This window comes from Leucopleurus acutus (assembly GCF_964270905.1).
Source record: "Leucopleurus acutus genome assembly, chromosome: 19".
NCBI classification, from domain to species: domain Eukaryota; kingdom Metazoa; phylum Chordata; class Mammalia; order Artiodactyla; family Delphinidae; genus Leucopleurus; species Leucopleurus acutus.
The window spans coordinates 26,265,156-26,286,165 of NC_139161.1; the positions used below are offsets into that span (position 1 = coordinate 26,265,156).

The window sequence follows — 21,010 nt, forward strand, 5'->3', positions numbered from 1 at the left end:
AGGACACCAGTCATTTGGAATTAGGGCCCACCTAATGACCTCATTTTAATTCAATTTCCTCTTTAAAGAAAGAGCCTATCTCCAAATATACTCACATTCTGAGGTGCTGGGGGTTGGGACTTGGACATAGAAATTTTAGAACACAATTCAGCCTAGAACACAATTCAGCCCATTACAGCCTCTAGTTTCAGCATCTCGAAATGTGCCACTCACTCCCTTCTGTCACACCTGTTAGTCTTGTATAAAGTTCTCTCCACCCTTTAGCTTTCCTCCTCCATTTTTTACAGACATAAGCTTGTGTGGCAAGTACCCATGAAACAGCTCTAAAGAGCCTGTAGTAGAGATAGGCAGGTTGTGGCATGCACCAAACAGCACAACACTTAGGAGGTGTTAAAATTCCAGGTGTACTGTCTTAGAGACACACCTCTCTGCCCAGTTGTCTTACCGTTTGATAACAATAATTAGATTATTATATCATATGTAAATGGTGTATCCTAACTCATTCTTCATTTTCTTTCACGGCGGCTCATTCATTAGGCCTTTCCTTGGCTAGTTCTTTAGAGAGCTCAGTTACTTCAAAAGTTCAGTGAGGTCAAAAAGCAGGCCATGTAAGGGCTTGCTGAAGTTTCCCATAAGGACAGTTTTTGAGCACCACTCCCTGGTTTTGCAGTGCTCCTGAGGCTGATAAACAGCAACACCGCTAAGAAAGAACCTGTTATAAGTAATAGGAACTAGGAAAGGTAGATGAAAAATAAAACAGGCAACCTCAAGATTTCTGGTTCTTTACAAAGTCACTTCTTTCATAGAGCACTATCAGGGAGAGGCAATGCTTCCCTCTTCCCAGGAATTTTTTTTTTTTTCCCGCAAGTCAGTCAAGTCAAACATCTTGTTAAACCTTGAGGTTTTGCTCAGTTATCTTTACATCGTGATTTTCCGCTCTTTGTTCAACTGACAGATGTACCTAATGACAGTTATTGTGAAACATGGGTCACTTCTCTGTAAAGTTCACATTTTCTTTCTAAATTTCTGTTTCCAGTCTCTATTATTTTAAAGTAGGTTGGTAAACTCTTGGAGGAGCCAGCACCTAGTGGTATGACGAGGGCTCCTAGATGAATACTCTTCCCTGTTGACCACCCTTTCCATCCTCCTGCTTCTGCTTCCACCCAAGAACTTCTGACCTCAGGTGGTGTATCTATACCCTATTCACTTTTCGCCCTCTGGCACAGAACTTCTTTTGGCACCAAACTGTCATTCTCTGTGCCTCTGGACCTTTAGCACAAGCTTGTGCAAGGATCAGAAAAGTACTCTGGGCAGGGTTGGAAGGAGTTAAACTCACCCATTCTTCTGAAGTGCAATTTTCTCTAATTTTCTTTCTCTCCTGCCCTATAGTTGTATTATATGTTGGGACTCTTTCCAGTTACTATTAATTTTCAACACACAGCCACCATGAAAGTCCTGCTATAAAATAACTGGCAAAACTAGAAAAATTGGTTGGCTGCTTCTCAAAGGCCTGGTGTAACCACCGTGGAGGTGGGGAGGCACGCGCCTTTCGGAGAAGTCAGGAGTTGACTGCCATCACTTTCCCGGCTCGTGGCAGGCACAGGAGCCTGTCCTTTGGCACCCTGCTCTTCTTACAGAGCTTCCTTTATCGAGGCTTCCCGTCAATGCTTCAGGATCCAGCCCCTCAGACTCCTTTGGGGCGGGCAAGCCCAGCGAGGCCGGTTATGTTGTCTCAGAATAGGCGTTAATTTGCCTGCACTAACTTGGAAACCACGCTGTGTGATCCTGGGCAATTCACAGATGCGATACCCACCTCTTCGGGGCGCTGGGATTGAACACGGTGAGGTGTTCACGCACACCGCCAGCCCCACTCAGTCCTGATCCCTTCCGGGCTCCGTTCCCGCGCAGCGAGCCGGCAGACCCCCGCGTCTCTCAGGGGTGGGAGGGGCGTGTGGGGCCAGTCCCCCATTCCCCCACCTGCCGGGAGGGGGAGGCGCCCGGCCGGCCGTACACCGCCCCCGGAGAAAGGGCCCGCGGCCACCCGGGACCCGCCCGCCCTCTAGCCGCTGGGCCCCGAATGGCAGAGCGGCGCTCGGACCATCTGCATCGCCTCACGTCGCCCCGCCCCGCGCCTCTCTCCCATTGGCTGTCGCCGGGCCCTCCCGGCCCGCGCCTCTCCTGGCTGCCACCCGGACCGCGCCGCCGCCGGGAGCGGGGTCGGAGGTGAACGGCCTCGAGTAACCCCGGACGTAGTCACCTCACGGGGCTCGCCGGCTGAGGTGGGAGCGGGGGCGGGGCGGGGCCGGCGCCGTGAAGCCCCGCCCCTCCCCCGTGTGCCGGGCCGGCCTGGTGCTGCTCGGCTGTCAGCCATCGCCGGGGCTGCCGGCGTCTCCTCCCGCCCAGCACCGCCTCCGCGCAGGGGCTCCGGTACCGCCGGACCTCGGACGCCGCCGCCGCCTTGAGGTGAGGGGAGGGCCGCCCCGGAGCCTGCGATCCGGGACCGGGAGAGGCTGGGCCCCGGGGAGGGGCGGTGGCTGCGAGGGGCCGCCTCCCATCTTCCGCTGCACGCGGCCGGGACTCCATCCCGTCCGGACCCGGTGCTTGGCAGCCCAGCCCTCCCCGCAGTTCTGGGGCCTCGAGTTCCCCTCTGGGGAGACCTGGGGGGCCTGGGGTCTCCGGGCGTGGGAACTCAGACCCCGGAACTGGGAGGCGTACAGCCCAGGGCCTCTAGGAAGGGGCTGGTGAGACTGCCTGGAGCGGGTCCCCTCATCCTCCCGCCCCAGCCCCGGCGTGGTCTGATCCCTTCCAGACCCCTGTCTCTAATGGGACTCTGCGCTCGGGAAAGGGAGAAGGACCCACGTGGGAGGGGGATGTTGAGGGTTGGGTTCAGTTGCGCTGGAACTCTGCCTCTTTTGCAGAGTGAGGTGTGGGGTGCAGAGACCCGGGCTTCTGTTGCTCTCGCTGTGTCTTTGTATCGTGGTGGGAGCCAGGGCCGGACGAGGTGTCCCTTGCCAGTTCCTGCTCCCAGGGTTTTATTATGTTTTCCGTGTGGGACGTAGTAAAGGTACATGCCTGCTCTTAACTCTATCCCTCACCTTTGCCATACTTACCAAGGGAAGCTATCGGAGATAGGACGTCGCAAGGTGGTGTGAGGCTAATGATTCCAGAGGAAAACGTGCCTGAAGGTCTTGCCCGGGTCAGCGCCAACATTATTTTTGGATTTGGACGCGGGAAGGTGGCCGCTAGCCGACACTTGGAATCAGCTCTAAATATCAGGGACTCCAAGTAGGCCTTGTGGGTTTTATAGAAACAAGTAAGAATAAGCTAAAAACTGCTCAGGTTGCCGAAATACTTTAACTTTAGGTGTTTTTGTTTGGGGGTTTAAGATTGAAATCAAAAGACCCCAGGAATTCCTGATCCCATTTCTCCTTAAGCAGTGTTTCAGTAATTTCCCAATGTGTGAAACAAACCTAATAGCCTAGTCTTGAGTCTCAGAAGTTGGTCCCCCTTGACTCTGTTTTCATTCTTTTGTTTCCTCCAGTCCACAGTGCAGATTGAGAAGCATGCTTTGGTTACATGCTTTCTTCTTCCTGGGGGGTGGGGGGGTAGGAATTCTCTGCTTTGTCTCTTGCTTCTTGGTGGGGATGCCTTGGATGTCTGTGAGGAGAAGGCTTTCTGTGCTGCCTATTTGATAGGCACTTTTTTTGTGTGTGTGTGGTACGCGGGCCTCTCACTGTTGTGGCCTCTCCCATTGCGGAGCACAGGCTCTGGACACGCAGGCTCGGCGGCCATGGCTTGCATGCCCAGCTGCTTCGTGGCATGTGGGATCTTCCCGGACCGGGGCACGAACCCGTGTGCCCTGCATCGGCAGGTGGACTCTCAACCACTGCGCCACCAGGGAAGCCCCTTTTTTTTTTTTTTTTTTTTTTGCAGTACGCGGGCCTCTCACTGCTGTGGCCTCTCCCACTGTGGAGCACAGGCTCCGGACCCACAGGCTCAGCGGCCATGGCTCATGGGCCCAGCTGCTCCACGGCATGTGGGATCTTCCCAGACCAGGGCACGAACCCGTGTCCCCTCCCCTGCATCAGCAGGCGGACTCCCAACCACTGCGCCACTAGGGAAGCCCAGGGAAGCCCCTTGATAGGCACTTTTAAAAAAGCACTGTGGTCTAATAGAGCAGGATGCCTGCTTACTACAAAATAGCAACTCTCTTCTCCTGCCTCGGTTTCCTCATTTCCAATAACAGGAGGACTCTTGTGACTCCAAAAAAATTACCAAACATTGGAAAATGGCATATGAAAGATGTCAAAGGCAAAGAATTTATGAAGTCCCTTGTGTTTACATGTTGTAGAAGTTTTGTTTTGAATTACCAGTGCAGAATAGAAATACATCTAGCATAAGATTTAATTATTTTTAAAGTTTGAAGAAATGCTGAGAAATTGTGACATTTGGCTTAATGATCTTATAGTTCAGATGACTAGATTATGTCAAAGAACTGGCATTGCGAAAGCCAGCCTTAAAACGCTCTCATCAGATCCTTACCTTTTCAAAGTGCTGTGGACATGGTTCAGGTGTAGATCACTACGTAACATTCTATTTCCTTTTCAGTCAATGACTAGGAAACTTTTTTAAAAAAATTATTTATTTTTGGCTGCGTTGGGTCTTCCTTGCTGCGCGCAGGCTTTCTCTAGTTGCGGCGAGTCGGGGCTACGCTTCGTTGTGGTGTGTGGGCTTCTTATTGCAGTGGCTTCTCTTGTTGCAGGGCACGGGCTCTAGGCGCGTGGGCTTCAGTAGTTGCAGCACATGGGCTCAGTAGTTGTGGCTCATGGGCTCTAGGGCACAGGCTTGGTAGTTGTGGCACATGGGCTTAGCTGCTCTGCGGTATGTGGGATCCTCCCGGACCAGGGCTCGAACCCGTGTCTCCTGCATTGGCAGGTGGATTCTTAACCACTGTGCCACCAGGGAAGCTCTAGGAAACTTTTTTACCTGTCACACAGACTGGTTTAACAGGTCTGGGGCTAGTGGTTTTTTTCTTAAAAAAAAATTTTTTTTTTGATAGCTAATATCCTAAAAGTCTTGGTTTAGAAAAGAAGTAAATTAAAATAAAAGTTATTGGAATAATACATTGGAATTTAGTATTTCTAGTTGGAGGAGTCTTTTTACAATTCAGAAAAAGGTTTTTATATCATTATCTAACATGTTCTTAAAGATTAATAATAACAGCAGATACACATCAAGCGTCTTTCCAAGCCCTTAAAACAATAAGACTGTGAAGAAGTAAATGAACAGCAAACACTCACTGGCCAAAAAAAATTTAACTATTGAGGTGAGTAACATTTTTATTTATTTTATTTTATTTATTTATTTATTTTGCGGTACGCGGGCCTCTCACTGTTGTGGCCTCTCCCGTTGCGGAGCACAGGCTCCGGACGCACAGGCTCAGCGGCCATGGCTCACGGGCCTAGCCGCTCCGCGACATGTGGGATATTCCTGGACCGGGGCACGAACCCGTGTCCCCTGCATCGGCAGGCGGACTCTCAACCACTGCGCCACCAGGGAAGCCCGTGAGTAACATTTTTAAAGGAAGCCTTCATTGATCTTCCACTTTAACAGATTACTGCTTAACTCGTTTTTTCACTAATTTTAAAATTTAGTGAGTATTCACTACTTTACTTGGATCTAATGGACTGTGTGAGATGATATTAAATAGAGGAAACTATGCCAAGTAGTGTCATAAGGCCACTTCACTTACACAAAGAGTATGAATCTGATTGATAGGGCATGGGTTTCTATGAGTTCAACAAGTCAATCTTACTGTGTATGCTCTAATGATACCCAGTTCTCTTACCAGTTTGTTATTTACTCACGCTACCATAAAGCCATTTAGCCTCTAGTCTCAGGATGTTTAAGGAAGCAAGTGAAAAGAGACTTCAACAACAAGGGATGTTAATGCCTTACCCAAAGGTTGGTGGTCCCAATTGGTTCGGCCTTCCAATGATGTTATTTGGGATTTAGGCTTATTCCATCCTTTCAGCATGCTGCACTCACCCTCCTTTATATAAGGAGCCACAGTAGTGTTTACCATCACATGACATCAGGAATTGAAATTGCATGGCAGAGTGGTCATCTCAGACAGAATAAGCTTGTATAATGATTTTCATTTTTGGAAATCGTAACATGAAGTTTGAAAATTCCTAATGAACTCATGGAGTTAAGTTTGAAAAGCAGACTCAGTTTTAGAGAATTTTTTTCAAGAAGTATAAGGTTTCATTTATGAATATTTGGCTATCTCTTATGGTAGAAATAGAGAGTGCACTCATTAATGGAGTTCCTAAAAATTACCCTCAGTTTTTGTAGACTGCTCAAATCTGTCCTTAAGTCATATAAGTTGGCACACATGTATATGTATGCATTTATACACATACCAAGTTGGGGGGTTAGTAGGTTGATTAGTTTTTAAGTTTACTAGGTGTTATATCAGTAAATTGGCATCAAGAGGACAGATAGCTGGGTTGTTTGTGTTTTGTGCTTCAGCATTTAGTAGTATTCCTGGGCCTGACAAGGCAAGCTGTTTAATTTCCCTTTGATTCCATTTTATAAAAATCCGAGTACTGAAGAGAACTTTTAGTTTTTGAATGTACCTTAGGATTTTTCTAGTCCAGCTTTACACTTAATATGAAAATATTTTATCTGATACTCCTGTTGAAAACTTCCAGCTATTCATTGAGGAGACGACAGAGTCAGTTACACAGTAACACATATTAATAAATGAGTGAATGACGTGCCATTTGTCTACTTAAATGCTCAGGCAGATATGAGTCAGAGTAGCATGAAACTAATGGGTAAAGCCTTTTATTAAACTTATTTAAAATCTTTAGCTATGCTAATACATAAGTAATATGTTCACATAGTTCAAAATTTTAAATGTACAAAAGCGTATACAGTGACAGGCTCTGTCCTAACTTTGTCTTGCAGCCACTCAGTTCCCCTTACCAGAGTCAAGCAGTGTTATTTATTTCTTATTATAATTTCTTAATAGTAATTATCAGACATGTTAATTTAAATTTCAAGTTAATTATTTCTTAATAATTACCAAAGATTTTATTCATATTCAAACAGATGGTCATGTATTCTCTTCCCACTCTGCCAACTTTTTAATACAAATTATACTTACTTTACACACCATTCTTCATCTTTGGCTTCTTCACTTAACATTATAGGAGGAACTGTTTACATTTTCATTTTCATCAAAGTGATATGTGTACATAGTTTAAAATCATATTGGGACTTCCCTGGTGGTGCAGTGGTTAACAGTCTGCCTGCCAATTCAGGGGACACGGGTTCGATCCCTGGTCCGGGGAGATCCCACATGCCGTGGAGCAACTAAACCCGTGTGCCACAACTGCTGAGCCTGTGCTCTAGAGCCCATGAGCCACAGCTACTGAGCCCGCATGCCAGAGCTACTGAGCCCGCGTGCCAGAGCTACTGAAGCCCTCGCACCTAGAGCCCATGCTCTGCAACAAGAGAAGCCACCGCAATGAGAAGACCGCTCACCGCAACGAAGAATAGCCCCCGCTCGCCTCAACTAGAGAAAGCCTGCGGGCAGCAGCGAAGAACCAACACAGCCAAAAATAAATAAATAAATAAATTTATTAAAAAAATAATAAAAAAATAAAAGTCATATTGTTCCACAAAGTTTGTTACAATAAAACAGCAGTCCTTAGCCCCTTCCCACTTTCATTTATTTTAGCTGATATATTTCTTACACCCCTTTGTCTGTAAATAAAAAACTGGTCTTCCTACATCTTGATTCTTCATTTTTAGGTATTAATTGGATTCCTACTGTGGAAAATGAGGATTTGGTTCTCTTTCCTCTCCTTACCCTCACTGTTCACCTTTGCCTTTCCCGTCTCCCACTATCAACTACCCAGTCAAGTTATGTTGTAACTTTTGTTCTATCAATATTCAGTCTTTACAGTTTTATGAATGTGTAACTGCTATACACAATTTGGTTGCATAAAATCCCATGATTTCTTTCCTGTACCACTCTTTCCTTATAGTTAATAATGGTCTTGATTTTTTTTTTTTTTTGCTTAGTTTTCTCTGTACCAATCTGTCATTTATTCAACCTTACTCTTCATCATTTTCTAAATCTCTGAGAATGTTGAGATGATCAGCTATTCTATTAATTTTTATCTTCTGTAAAATCTCTCTTAGAGTCTTCTGACTGGCTCCAACCTATAAATTGTCTGCCTTCTACTTCTAGTACATAGCTGTTGTCCTGGCTTACTCTTCACTGTCATTCTGGGGGTTCTCTTTATTTCTACTCTGCTATGGAGAAATTATTTCCCATGTTTTCCCCATTATTGGTTTATTCCCTCATTTTGGTGGAGAATATTATCCAGTGGCATCCTGAGAAAGCGTGCATGGGAGGTAAATATTTTTCCACTTACCATTATAGATTCCCCAAATTTAACGTTCATATAATATCTAAAATATAGGCATATAGTATCTAATATATATATGTGTATATATATATATATATATATATATATTTTTTTTTTTTTTTACATTTCTGCACTTGACCCAGTAATGTCCTTTATAACTGTGTATGGTTTTTTTGTTTGTTTTTGTTTTTGGCCACGCTGTGCAGCTTGCAGGATCTTAGTTCCCCGATCAGGGATTGAACTCAGCAGTGAAAGTGCTGAGTCCTAACCACTGGACTGAGGGAATTCCCTATAACTGTGTATGTTTTAATTAATGATCCAGTCAAGAGTCATTTATTACGCTTGGTTCTCAAGTGTATTTAGTCTCCTTAATGTAGAACAGTCACCCTACTCTTTTTTTGTCTTTCGTAGCATTTATCTTTCATTGACATTTTTAAAGACTCCAAGTCAGTTGTCTTGTAAAAGTTCCTATAACCTGGATTTGTTTGACAATTTCATCATTATTAGATTGAAGTTAACCATCTTTGTCAAAAATACTACATTCGTAGTATCGTATACTTCTAACTGCATCACACCAAGAAGCACCTAATGTCCATTTGTCCTGTTACTGGTGAAGTTTAATTTGAACACCTAGTTATGATGGTGTCCACCATATTTCTTCATTGTAAAAATCCCTGTTCCCTTTTGTAATTAACATGTAATCTGTGAGGTGACTTTCCAGTTTTTTTTGTTGTGGTAAAATATATATAACAAAATTTACCATCTTTTTAAAAAATTATTTATTTATTTTTGGCTGAGTTGGGTCTTTGTTGCTGCGCGGGGGCTTTTTATAGTTGCAGTGAGCGGGGGCTACTCTTGCATGCGGTGCGTGGGCTTCTCATTGCAGTGGCTTCTCTTGTTGTGGAGCACGGGTGCTAGGTACGCGGCCTTCAGTAGTTGTGGCTTGTGGGCTCTAGGGTGCAAGCTCGGTAGTTGTGGTGCACAAGCTTAGTTGCTGCGCGGCATGTGGGATCTTCCTTGACCAGGGCTCGAACCCTTGTCCCCTGAATTGGCAGGCAGATTCTTAACCACTGCGCCACCAGGGAAGCCTGAGGTGGGGGGCTACTCTTCATTGCTGTGAGCGGGATTCTCATTACGGTGGATTCTCTTGTTGTGGAGCACGGGCTCTAGGTGCGTAGTTGTGGCATGTGGGCTCAGTAGTTGTGGTGCACAGGCTTTGTTGCTCTGCGGCACGTGGGATCTTCTCAGACCAGAGATCGAACCTGTGTCCCCTGCATTGGCAGGCGGGTTCTTAACCACTGTGCCACCAGGGAAGTCCTAAAATTTACCATCTTATCCATTTAAGAATGTACAGTTTGGTATTAAGTACATTCATCATGCTGTGCAACTATCACTGCCATCTATCTCCAGAACGTTTTTCACCTTGTAAAACTGAACCTCTATACCCTTTAAACAATAACTCATTTTCCCCTCCCTCAGCCCCCATCAACCACCATTGTACTTTCGGTCTATGATTTTGACTACTGTAAGTACCTCATATAAGTGGAGTCATACAGTATTTGTCATTTTGTGACTGACTTATTTCATCCCCAAGGTTTATTCACTTTGTAGCATATTGCTTTTTAAGGTTGAATAATATTGTATGTATATATCATATATTGCTTATCCATTCATCCGTCAATGCACACTTGGAGTTTTTTCCAAGTTATAGCTACTCTGAATAATGCTGTTAAGAACATGGGTGTACAAATATCTCTTTCAGATCCTGCATTCAGTTCTTTTGGGTATATACCCAGAAGTGGAATTGTTGGATCATATGACAATTCTAGTTTGAATTTTTTGAGGAACCACCATTACTGTTTTCCACAGTAGCTGTACCAGTTTACATTCCCACCAACAGCACCTGAAGAGTTCTAATTTCTCCACATCCTTACCAACACTTGTTTTCTGTTTTTTTTTGCGATACACGGGCCTCTCACTGTTGTGGCCTCTCCTGTTGCGGAGCACAGGCTCCGGACGCTCAGGCTCAGCGGCCATGGCTCACGGGCCCAGCCGCTCCACGGCATGTGGGATCTTCCCAGACCTGGGCACGAACCCGTGTCCCCGTGCATCGGCAGGCGGACTCTCAACACTGCGCCACCAGGGAAGCCCAGTTTTCTGTGTTTTTGATAGTAGTCATCCTAATTACTGTGGAGTGGCTTCTCATTTTAGTTCTGATTTGTATTTCCCTAATGGTAAGTAATTTGAGGATATTGATGTTGAGCTTATTGGCCATTCGTATGTTTCTTTGGAGAGAAGTCTCTTCAAGTCCTTTACCCGTTTTTGAATTGGATTTATGTTTTTTTAAAAAATATTTATTTATTTATTTATTTATTTTTGGCTGTGTTGGGTCTTAGTTGCGGCACACGAGATCTTTTTTTTTTTTGTCACGTCATGTGGGCTGTTCACTGTGGTGCACAAGCTTCTCTCTAGTTGTGGCGCACACGGGCTTAGTAGTTGCGGAGCACGGGCTTAGTTTCCTTGGGCATGTGGGATCTTAGTTCCCTGACCAGGGATCAAACACGTGTCCCTTGCACTGGAAGGTGGAGTCTTAACCACTGGACCACCAGGGAAGTCCCTGAACTGGGTTGTTTTTTGTTGTTGAGTTTTAGGAGTTCTCTATATATTCTGGATATTAATCCCTTATCAGATATATGATTTGCAAATATATTCTCCCATTCTTTGGATTGCCTTTTTACCTTGTTAATAGAGCCTTTTTTTTTTTTTTTTTTTTTGCGGTATGCGGGCCTCTCACTGTTGTGGCATCTCCCGTTGCGGAGCACAGGCTCCGGACACGCAGGCTCAGTGGCCATGGCTCACGGGCCCAACCGCTCTGCGGCATGTGGGATCTTCCCAGACCGGGGCACGAACCCATGTCCCCTGCATCGGCAGGCGGACTCTCAACCACTGCGCCACCAGGGAAGCCCTGATAGAGTCTTTTAATGTGCAAACTTTTTTTAATTTTTAAGAAGTCCAATTTGTCTATTTTTTTTCCTTTGTTACCTGTGCTTTTGATGGCATAGCCAAGAAATTTTTGCCAAATCCAATGTTGTGAAGCTTTTGTTCTATGTTTTCTTCTAAGCGTTTTATTGTTTTAAGTCTTACGTTAGGTCTTTGATCCATTTGAGTTAAATTTTTGTATATGGTCTTAGGTAAGTATCCAACTTCATTTGTTTGCATGTGGAGATCCAGTTTTCCCAGCACCATTTGTTGAAAAAAAGGTGTCCTTTCCCCATTAAATGGTCTTGACACCCTTGTCAAGTATCATTTGACCAAAAATGCAAGGGTTTATTTCTGGGATCTCTACTGTATCCCACTGGTCTTCATGTCTGTCTTTATGCCAATACCGTATGGTTTTGATTATGGTAGCTTTGTAGCAGGTCTTGAAATCAGAAGCGTGAGTCCTCCATTTTGTTCTTTTTCAAGATGTTTTTTGGCTATTCAGGATCCCTTGAGATGCCATATGAATTTTAGGATAGGTTTTTCCTATTTTTGCAAAAAATGTCCTTGAGATTTTGATAGAGATTGCATTGAATTTGTAGGTCATTTTGGGCAGTATTGATATTTTCACAATATTCAGTCTTCCAATCCATGAACATGGCATGTGTTTCCATTTATTTATGTCTTTAATTTCTGTCAGTAGTGTTTTATAGTTTTCATTGTACAAGTCTTTCACCTCCTTGGTTAAGTTAATTCCTATGTATTTTATTCTTTTTGATGCCGCTGTAAATGGAATTGTTTTTGTAATTTCCTTTTCAGATTGTTCATTGTTAGTGTATAAAAATGCAACTGATTTTTGTGTGTTGACTTTCTATCCTGCCACTTTGCTGAATTCATTTATTAGCTCTAACAGTTTATGTTTTTATTTTTGTGTTTTGGTGTGTGTAGAAACTTTAGAGATTTTTACACTTAAGATCATATCACCTGCAGAGATAATTGTATTTCTTCCTTTTCCATTTGGATGTCTTTTACATTTTTTTCTTACCTAATCGCTCTGGCTAGAACGTCTATTTTGAATAGAAATTGTAAAAATGGACATCCTTGCTGTATTTCTGATCTTAGAGGAAAGCTTTTAGTCTCTCATCATTGAGTATGATGTTTGCTGTGGGGTTTTCGTATATGACCTTTTTTTTGAAATTTTATTTATTTTTGGCTGCGTGGGATCTTTGTTGCTGCTCATGGGCTTTCTCTAGTTGCGGTGAGTGGGTGCTACTCTTCGTGGCAGTGTGCGGGCTTCTCATTGAGGTGGCTCCTCTTGTTGCAGAGCACGGGCTCTAGGCATGCAGACTTCAGTAGTTGTGGCTTGTGGGCTCTAGAGCGCAGCCTCATAGTTCTGGCGCATGGGCTTAGTTGCTCTGCGGCATGTGGAATCTTCCCAGCCCAGGGCTTGAACCCGTGTCCCCTGCATTGGCAGGTGTATTCTTAACCACTGCGCCACCAGGGAAGCCCTTGTTGAGTGTTTTTATCATGAAAGTGTGTTGAATTTTATCAAATGCTTTTTCTGTAATAATTGAGATGATCATGTGAGTGTTTTTTCCCTTCATTCTGATAATGTGGTGTATTACATTGATTTATGTATGTTGAATCATCTTTGCATTCTAGGAATCCAGTGGAATCCTTGCATCCCAGTTGTTGATGGTGTATAAGCCTTTTAATATGCTGCTGAATTCTGTTTGCTAGTTTTTTGCTGAGGTTGTTAATAAGGAATATTAGTCTTTAGCTTTCTTTTCTTATAATGTCTTTGTCTTTGGTATCAGAATAAATGTGGCCTCATAGAATGAGTTAGGAAGTGTTCTCTTCAATTTTTTGGAAAAGTTTGAGAAGAATTGATACTAGGTCTTCTTTAATTGTTTGGTAGAATTCACCAGGGAAGCCATCAGATCCAGGTCTTTTCTTTATTGGGAGATTTTTGATTACTGTTCTCCTTACCAGTTATAGGTCTATTCAGATTTTCTGTTTCTTTGTGATTTAGTTTTGGTATGTTTTTGTTTCTAGGACTTTATCCATTTCATCTAGGTTATCCAATTTGTTGGCATACAGTTCATAGTACTCTCTTACAATCCCTTTCCTTTCTGTAGAACAAGTAGTGATGTGCCCACTTTCATTTCTGATTTTAGTAATTTGAGTCTTCTTTTTTTCATAGTCTGTCTAGTAAAGGATGTCAATTTTGTTGATCATTTCAAAGAAATAACTTTGGTTTCATTGATGTTTTTCTCTATTGCTTTTCTATTTTCTATTCCATTTCTCTCTGCTCTAGTCTTTATTGTTTCCTTCCTTCTGGTAGCTTTGGGTTAAGTTTGCTCTTCTTTTTCTTGTTCCTTAAGTTTTAAAGTTATGTTGTTGATTTGAAATTTTTCTTTCTTTTTTCTTTGTTTTGGCCACACCATGTGGCTTGCAGGATCTTAGTTCCCTGACTAGGGATTGAACCCAGGCCATGGAAGTGAAAGTGCCAAGTCCTAACCATTGGGCTGCCAGGGAGCTCCCTCTTGTTTTTTAACAGAAATGTTTATAACTGTAATGTTCCCCCTTATTTCTAATTTCCCTGCATCCCATGAGTTTTGGTGTGGTTTGTTTTCATTTGTCATTAAGTATTTTCTAATTTTCCTTGTGATTTCTTCTTTGATCCATTGGTTGTTTAAAAGTGTGTTGTTTAATTTCCACAGTTTCTTCCAGTTTTCCTTCAGTTGTTGATTTTTAATTTCATCCTGTTGCAGACAGAGAAGGTACTTTGTATGACATGTATCTTTTTAAACCTATTGAGACTTAATTTGTGGCCTAATGTATGCTGTCTTGGAAAATATCCCATGTGCACTTGAGAAGAATGTGTATGATATTGTTGTTGGGTGGAGTGCTCTGTGTATGTCTGTGAGATCTAGTTGCTCTATTGTGTTGTTTAAATCCTTTATTTCCTTGATTATCTCTGTCTGATTGTTCTATCCATTATTATGAGTGGGTTATTGAAGTTTCCAACTATTATTGTGCAACTGTCTATTTCTCCCTTCAATTCTGTCAGCTTTTGCTTCATATATTTTGATGGTCATTAGGTGTATAAATGTTTATAATTATCTCTTGTATTAAACCTTTTATTTTTCTTTTGTATTTTTGTGGGGTTTTTTTTTTTTGGTGTTTAGTTGTGTTTTTATAGTGAGATGTTTAAATTTCTTTCTCATTTCCTTTTGTATATTTTCTATAGCTATTTTCTTAGTGGTTACCATGGGTATTATGTTTAACAAATGCTAAAGTTATAACACCATAATTTGAATTTATACTAGCTTAACTTCAATAACATACCAAAACTCTGCTCCTTTACAGGTCTGTCCTTACCTCTTTTGGTCGCTGATGTCACAAAATTACACCTTAATACATTGTGTGCCCCAAAGCGTACACTAATAATTATTTAAAATGCATTAGTCTCTTAAATTATGTGAAAACAAGATTTGGAGTTACAAACCAATGTAACAATAATACTAGTTTTTAGATTAACGATTGTTGCTTTTCTTTAAATGTATTAGTCTCTTAGATCTTGTAGAAAACAAAAAATAAGTTATAAATCATTATTACAATAATGCTAGTTTTTGTAATTACCCATATATTTACCATTATTGAAACCTTTACTTCTCTATGTGGGTTCGAGTTACTGTCTGTGTCCTTTCATTTCACCTTGAAAGGACTCCCTTGAGCATTACTTGCAGGGGAAATCTAGTGGTAATGTACTCTCTCAGCTTTTGTTTATCTGGGAATGTGTTAATTTCTCCCTCTCTTTTGAAGGACAGCTTTGCTGGATATAGGATTCTTGGTTGATAGCTTTTTATTTTAGCTCTTTGACTATATTGGCCCACAGCCTTCTGGCCTCCAAAGTTTCTGATGAGAAATCTGCTTATAATCTTACTGAGGTTTTCTTGTATGTGATGAGTCATTTTTCTCTTGCTGCTTTCAAGATTCTCTCCTTGTCTTTTGACATTTAAAAGTTTGATTATAAAGTATGTCTATGTTGCTCACTTTGAGTTTGTCTCACTTGGTGTTTGTTAAGCTTCTTTTATGTTTATATTCATGTATTTCATCAAATTTGGGAAGTTTTCAGCCATTATTTCTTCAAATATTTTCTGTTATTTTCTCACTTCTCCTTCTGAGAGCTCACAGTACATATTTTGGTTTCTTGATGGTGTCCCACAGCTCCCTTAGTCTCTGTTCACTTTTCTTCAATCTGTTTTCTTTCTGTTCTCAGACTTGATAATTTACATGTTCTGTCTTAAAGTTTGCAGATTCTTTCTTCCGCTTGCTCAAGTTTGCCTTTAAGTCCCCTAGTGAATTTTTCATTTCAGTTATTGTACTTTTCAGCTGCAGAATTTCTTTTTGGTTTCTTTTTAGGTTTTCTATTTCTTTATTCATATTTCCATTTTATTTAAACATTGTTTTCTTGACTTTCTCCCCATCTTCCTTTAGTTCTTTGAGTAACTTTTAAACAGTTGTTTTTAACATTTTTGTCTAGAATATCTGCTTTCTGGTATTTTTTAGGAACAGTTTCTGTTGGTTTAAGTTTTTTTTTTTTGAAATGGCCATATTTTCCTCTTGCTTTGTGTGCCTTGTGATCTTTTGTTGAAAACTGGACATTTGATTCTAATAATGTGGTAACTCTGGAAATCAGATTCTCTTTCTTCCCAGAATTTGATGCTTTCTTATCGTGATTTTTGTTTTTTTGACTGTTGTAGGCTGTCTCTGTGTTGAAGGTCAACCTGAGGTATAAACTTTAGGTCTCTTCAAGTCTTTTCCTGAGTCTTCCTCTGGGCATGTTAAGTCACTTTCTAATTTTTCCCTGTATATGCAGTAGTTTTTGAATGTACTAGTGTTTAGTGTCTGGCTCCCAAACGGGGGAAAAAGGAAAATGAAGGGGACATAAAAAGACACTGGTTCTTTAAGTCCCCCAGAAGTCACTTCAGCTAGAGGGGGAGGGACTTGCAACAGTGAGAGGAGGTGTAACAATTGTGGCTGTCTACCTCTTTGTCTCCACCTATGTGATCAGAAACAGCAATCAGTGATCAGAGCACAGATCCCCAGTGTTTCGAAGACAGGGTTATTTTCTCCCACTTGGCTCCCGCAACCTGCATGTGTGTTGCTCCAGAAACATGTACACAGTTGGTTGATAACTGCCATGTAACTGAGGGTGGTGCATGGATAGCTGCTGCTATACTAAGAAATGCAATTGACCATAATTAACCACAATTAACCTCCAAAATCTGCCCCTGGAAGTTGCAAGCTTTCAGTAGATTCCAGTATTCCAAAATAGTTACATCAGACAGATTCTGCCGGTGCAAGTGTTGTCTAGGTAGGGAGACAGAGTCCTAGTACTTCCTACTATACCATCTTCCCAGAGTCCTCTTCTGTAAGGTGATTTTTTTAAGACACAGGAATATCCTGTTTTTGAATAATCTCTTACCCAGTGGTTTTAACATACATTTATGATTCTTGGCTGTATCAATTATGGCACTGCCGTTTGTAAAATGAAATATGTTTCTAATTGCTTCATTCTAGGAGGTAATTATTTTGAGATTTTTCTGTCTAAAGCTATCTTTATCCTCACAGTTGTTGAAACATTGATTGGATCTAGAATTTTAGGTTCAAAATAATTTTCCTTCAGAATTTTGAAGGCATTGTTTCACTACCTTTAGGCTTCCACTGTTTTTGTTGGTAAGTCTGAAGGGCATTCTGATTCTTGCTCCTTTGTACGTGGCCTTTCTTTCCTCTCTGGAGGCTTATAGGATCTTCTCTATGTCTTCACTTTTTAAAATTTCAGTGATGTCCCTTGGTGTCTGTTTTTGTTTGTTGTAGTATGCCTTTGATGGATCTTCTTAATCTGGCAATTATGCATTTCAGTTTTAGGAACTTTATTGAATTATTACATCAGTTAAAGGCTTTCCACTATTTTGTTCTGTTCCTGCTTTTGGGAGCGCCTCTTCTTCATATGTTGGACCTTCTGAATAAGTTCTCTAATACTCTCATCTTTTCTCTCTTATTATTCATCCTTTTCTCTTTTTTTTTCCCCCTGTTTTTCTTGATGAGTCTGGCTAAAGATTTATCAATTTTGTTTATCTTCTCAAAGAACCAGCTTTTAATTTTATTGATCTTTGCTATTGTTTTCTTTGTTTCTATTTCATTTATTTCTACTCTGATCTTTATGATTTCTTTCCTTCTACTAACTTCGGGTTTTGTTTGTTCTTTCTCTAGTTCTTTAGGTGTAAGGTTAGATCATTTATTTGAGATTTTTCTTGTTTCTTGAGGTAGGATTGTATTGCTGTAAACTTCCCTCTTAGAACTGCTTTTGCTGCATCCCATAGGTTTTGGAGTGTCGTGTTTTCATTGTAATTTGTCTCTAGGTATTTTTTGATTTCCTCTTAGATTTCTTCAGTGATCTCTTGGTTATTTAGTAATGTATTGTTTAGCCTCCATGTGTTTGTGGTTTTTACGTTTTTTTCCCTGTAACTGATTTCCAATCTCATAGCATTGTGATCGGAAAAAATGCTTGATTCAGTTTCAGTTTTCTTAAATTTACTGAGGCTTGATTTGTGACCCAAGATGAGATCTATCTGGAGAACGTTCCATGTGCCTTGAGAAGAAAGTGTAATTTGCTGTTTTTGGATGGAATGTCCTATAAATATCAATTAAATCTATCTGGTCTATTGTGTCATTTAAAGCTTGTGTTTCCTTATTAATTTTCTGTCTGGATGATCTGTCCTTCGGTGTAAGTGAGATGTTAAAGTCCCCCACTATTTTTGTGTTACTGTCGATTTCCTCTTTTATAGTTGTTACCATTTGTCTTATGTATTGAGGTGCTCCTATGTTGGGTGCATATATATTTATAATTGTTATATCTTCTTCTTGGATTGATCCCTTGATCATTATATAGTGTCCTTCCTTGTGTCTTGTAGCATTCTTTATTTTAAAATCTATTTTAGCTGATATGAGTATTGCTACTCCAGCTTTCTTTTGATTTCCATTTGCATGGAATATCTTTTTCCATCCCCGGACTTTCAGCCTGTATGTGTCTCTAGGTCTGAAGCGGGTCTCTTGTAGACAGCATATATGTGGGTCTTGTTTTTGTATCCATTCAGCAAGCCTGTGTCTTTTGGTTGGAGCATTTAATCCATTCACATTTAAGGTAATTATTGATACATATGTTCCTATGACCATTTTCTTGTTTTGGGTTTGTTTTTGTAGGTCCTTTTCTTCTCTTGTGTTTCCCACTTAGAGAAGTTCCTTTAGCATTTGTTGTAGAGCTGGTTTGGTGGTGCTGAATTCTCTTAGCTTTTGCTTGTCTATAAAGGTTTTGATTTCTCCATCAAATCCGAAAGAGATCCTTGCTGGGTAGAGTAATCTTGATTGTACAGATTTTTTTTTTTTTTTTTTTGCAGTACGCGGGCCTCTCACTGTTGTGGCCTCTCCCGTTGCGGAGCACAGGCTCCGGATGCGCAGGCTCAGTGGCCATGGCTCATGGGCCCAGCCGCTCCGCGGCATGTGGGATCTTCCCAGACCGGGGCACGAACCCATGTCCCCTGCATTGGCAGGCGGACTCTCAACCACTGCGCCACCAGGGAAGCCCGGTTGTACAGAGTTTTTTGCTTGTTTTTCTGGGGTTTTATCTTGTTCCTTCATCTGGTACTTCCTTCATCTTGTTCTTCCCTTTCATCACTTTAAATATATCTTGCCACTGCCTTCTGGCTTGTAGAGTTTCTGCTGAGAAATCAGCTGTTAACTGTATGGGAGTTCCCTTGTATGTTATTTGTCCTTTTTCCCGTGTTGCTTTTAATAATTTTTCTTTGTCTTTAATTTTTGTCAGTTTGATTACTATGTGTCTTGGCATGTTTCTCCTTCAGTTTATCCTGCCTGGGACTCTCTGCGCTTCCTGGACTTGGGTGGCTGTTTCCTTTCCCATGTTAAGGAAGTTTTCGACTATAATCTCTTCAAATATTTTCTCGGGTCCTTTCTCTCTCTCTTCTCCTTCTGGGACCCCTATAATGTGAATGTTTTTGCATTTAATGTTGTCCCAGAGGTCTCTTAGGCTGTCTTCATTTCTTTTCATTTTTTTTTTCTTTTTTCTGTTCTGTGGCAGTGAATTCCACCATTCTGTCTTCCAGGTCACTTATCCATTCTTCTGCCTCAGTTATGCTGCTATTGATTCCTTCTAGTGTATTTTTCACTTCAATTATTGTATTGTTTATCTCTTTGTTTGTTTTTTAATTCTTCTAGGTGTTTGTTCTTTAAATCTTCTAGGTCTTCGTTAAACATTTCTTGCGTCTTCTTGGTCTTTGCCTCCATTCTTTTTCCGAGGTCCTGTATCATCTTCACTATCATTATTCTGAATTCTTTTTATGGAAGGTTGCCTATCTCCACTTCATTTAGTTGTTTTTCTGGGGTTTTATCTTGTTCCTTCATCTGGTACATAGCCCTCTGCCTTTTCATTTTGTCTGTCTTTCCGTGAATGTGGTTTTTGTTCCCCAGGTTGCAGGATTGTAGTTCTTCTTGCTTCTGCTGGTGGATGAGGCTGTGTCCATCCTTTTGTCTTTTTATTGTGATTTATGAAAGATTTTTGTTAACTTTATCTTCTAACTCTGTTTTGAGTATTTTCATTGCTGTGATTGTATTTTTAACTTTTGAGAACTCTTTCTTTTCTTTAAATGTTTCTTTTAAAAATATCCCATTGTGTTTCATGTAAGTAATATCTTCTCTTAGTTCTCTCAGGATAATGATAGTCTTTTAAAATTAAAATTTCTAAATTTTTTTCAATTTTGAAGTGACTTTAGACTTACAGGAAAGCTGTAAAGAGAGTACATAAGTTTCCTGCACACCCTTCACCAGCCTTCCCTTAATGTTAATATCTTATATAGTTGCAGTACTTTTGTCAATACCAAGAAGTTAACATTGGTTCAGTACTATTAATTAAATTATAGACTTTACTCAGGTTTCCCCAGTTTTTTTTTTAAACTGATGTGTTTTTTAAATTGTTGTTGTTGTTGTTCCAGGATCTAATCCAAGAAACGGCATTGCATTTAGTGGTGATGTCTCCTTAGTCTCCCCTGATCTGTGATAGTTTCTTAGTCTTTTTTTTTTTAATGACCTTGACAGTTTTGAAGAGGACTGTTCAAGTATTTTGTAGAATGTCCTTTAATTCAAATTTGTCTGATGTTTTCTCATGATTATACTAGGGTTATGTGTTTGGGGGGAAAATACCACAGAAGTCAGGTTGCCCTCCTCCCCTCCCCTCCCCCCCCCAATTTTAATTTTTTTTTTTTTTTTGCATAATCTCTTCAAGTTGCATTTTTTTCTTTTTTTTTTGGTGGTACGTGGGCCTCTCACTGTTGTGGCCTCTCCCGTTGCGGAGCACAGGCTCCAGACATGCAGGCTCAGCGGCCATGGCTCACGGGCCCAGCTGCTCCGCGGCATGTGGGATCTTCCCAGACCGGGGCACGAACCCGTGTCCCCTGCATCGGCAGGCGGACTCTCAACCACTGCGCCACCAGGGAAGCCCAAGT

General features: G+C 41.4%; 1 protein-coding gene across 3 annotated transcripts in view; it reads left to right on the forward strand.

Moving 5' to 3' along the window:
* ACACA (acetyl-CoA carboxylase alpha) overlaps positions 1–21,010 on the forward strand; it is a 208,601-nt gene that overhangs the window by 36,294 nt on the left and 151,297 nt on the right. The window contains exon 1 of one of the 3 annotated variants that reach the window (XM_082861299.1): positions 2,371–2,463. The exons of 1 other annotated variant lie outside the window; for it this stretch is intronic. The gene's annotated coding sequence lies outside the window, so the exon portion shown is untranslated. Of the gene's footprint in view, positions 1–2,370; positions 2,464–4,207; positions 5,327–21,010 lie in introns of those variants that run through there. One more of the 3 variants, XM_082861296.1, reaches the window with a different exon arrangement.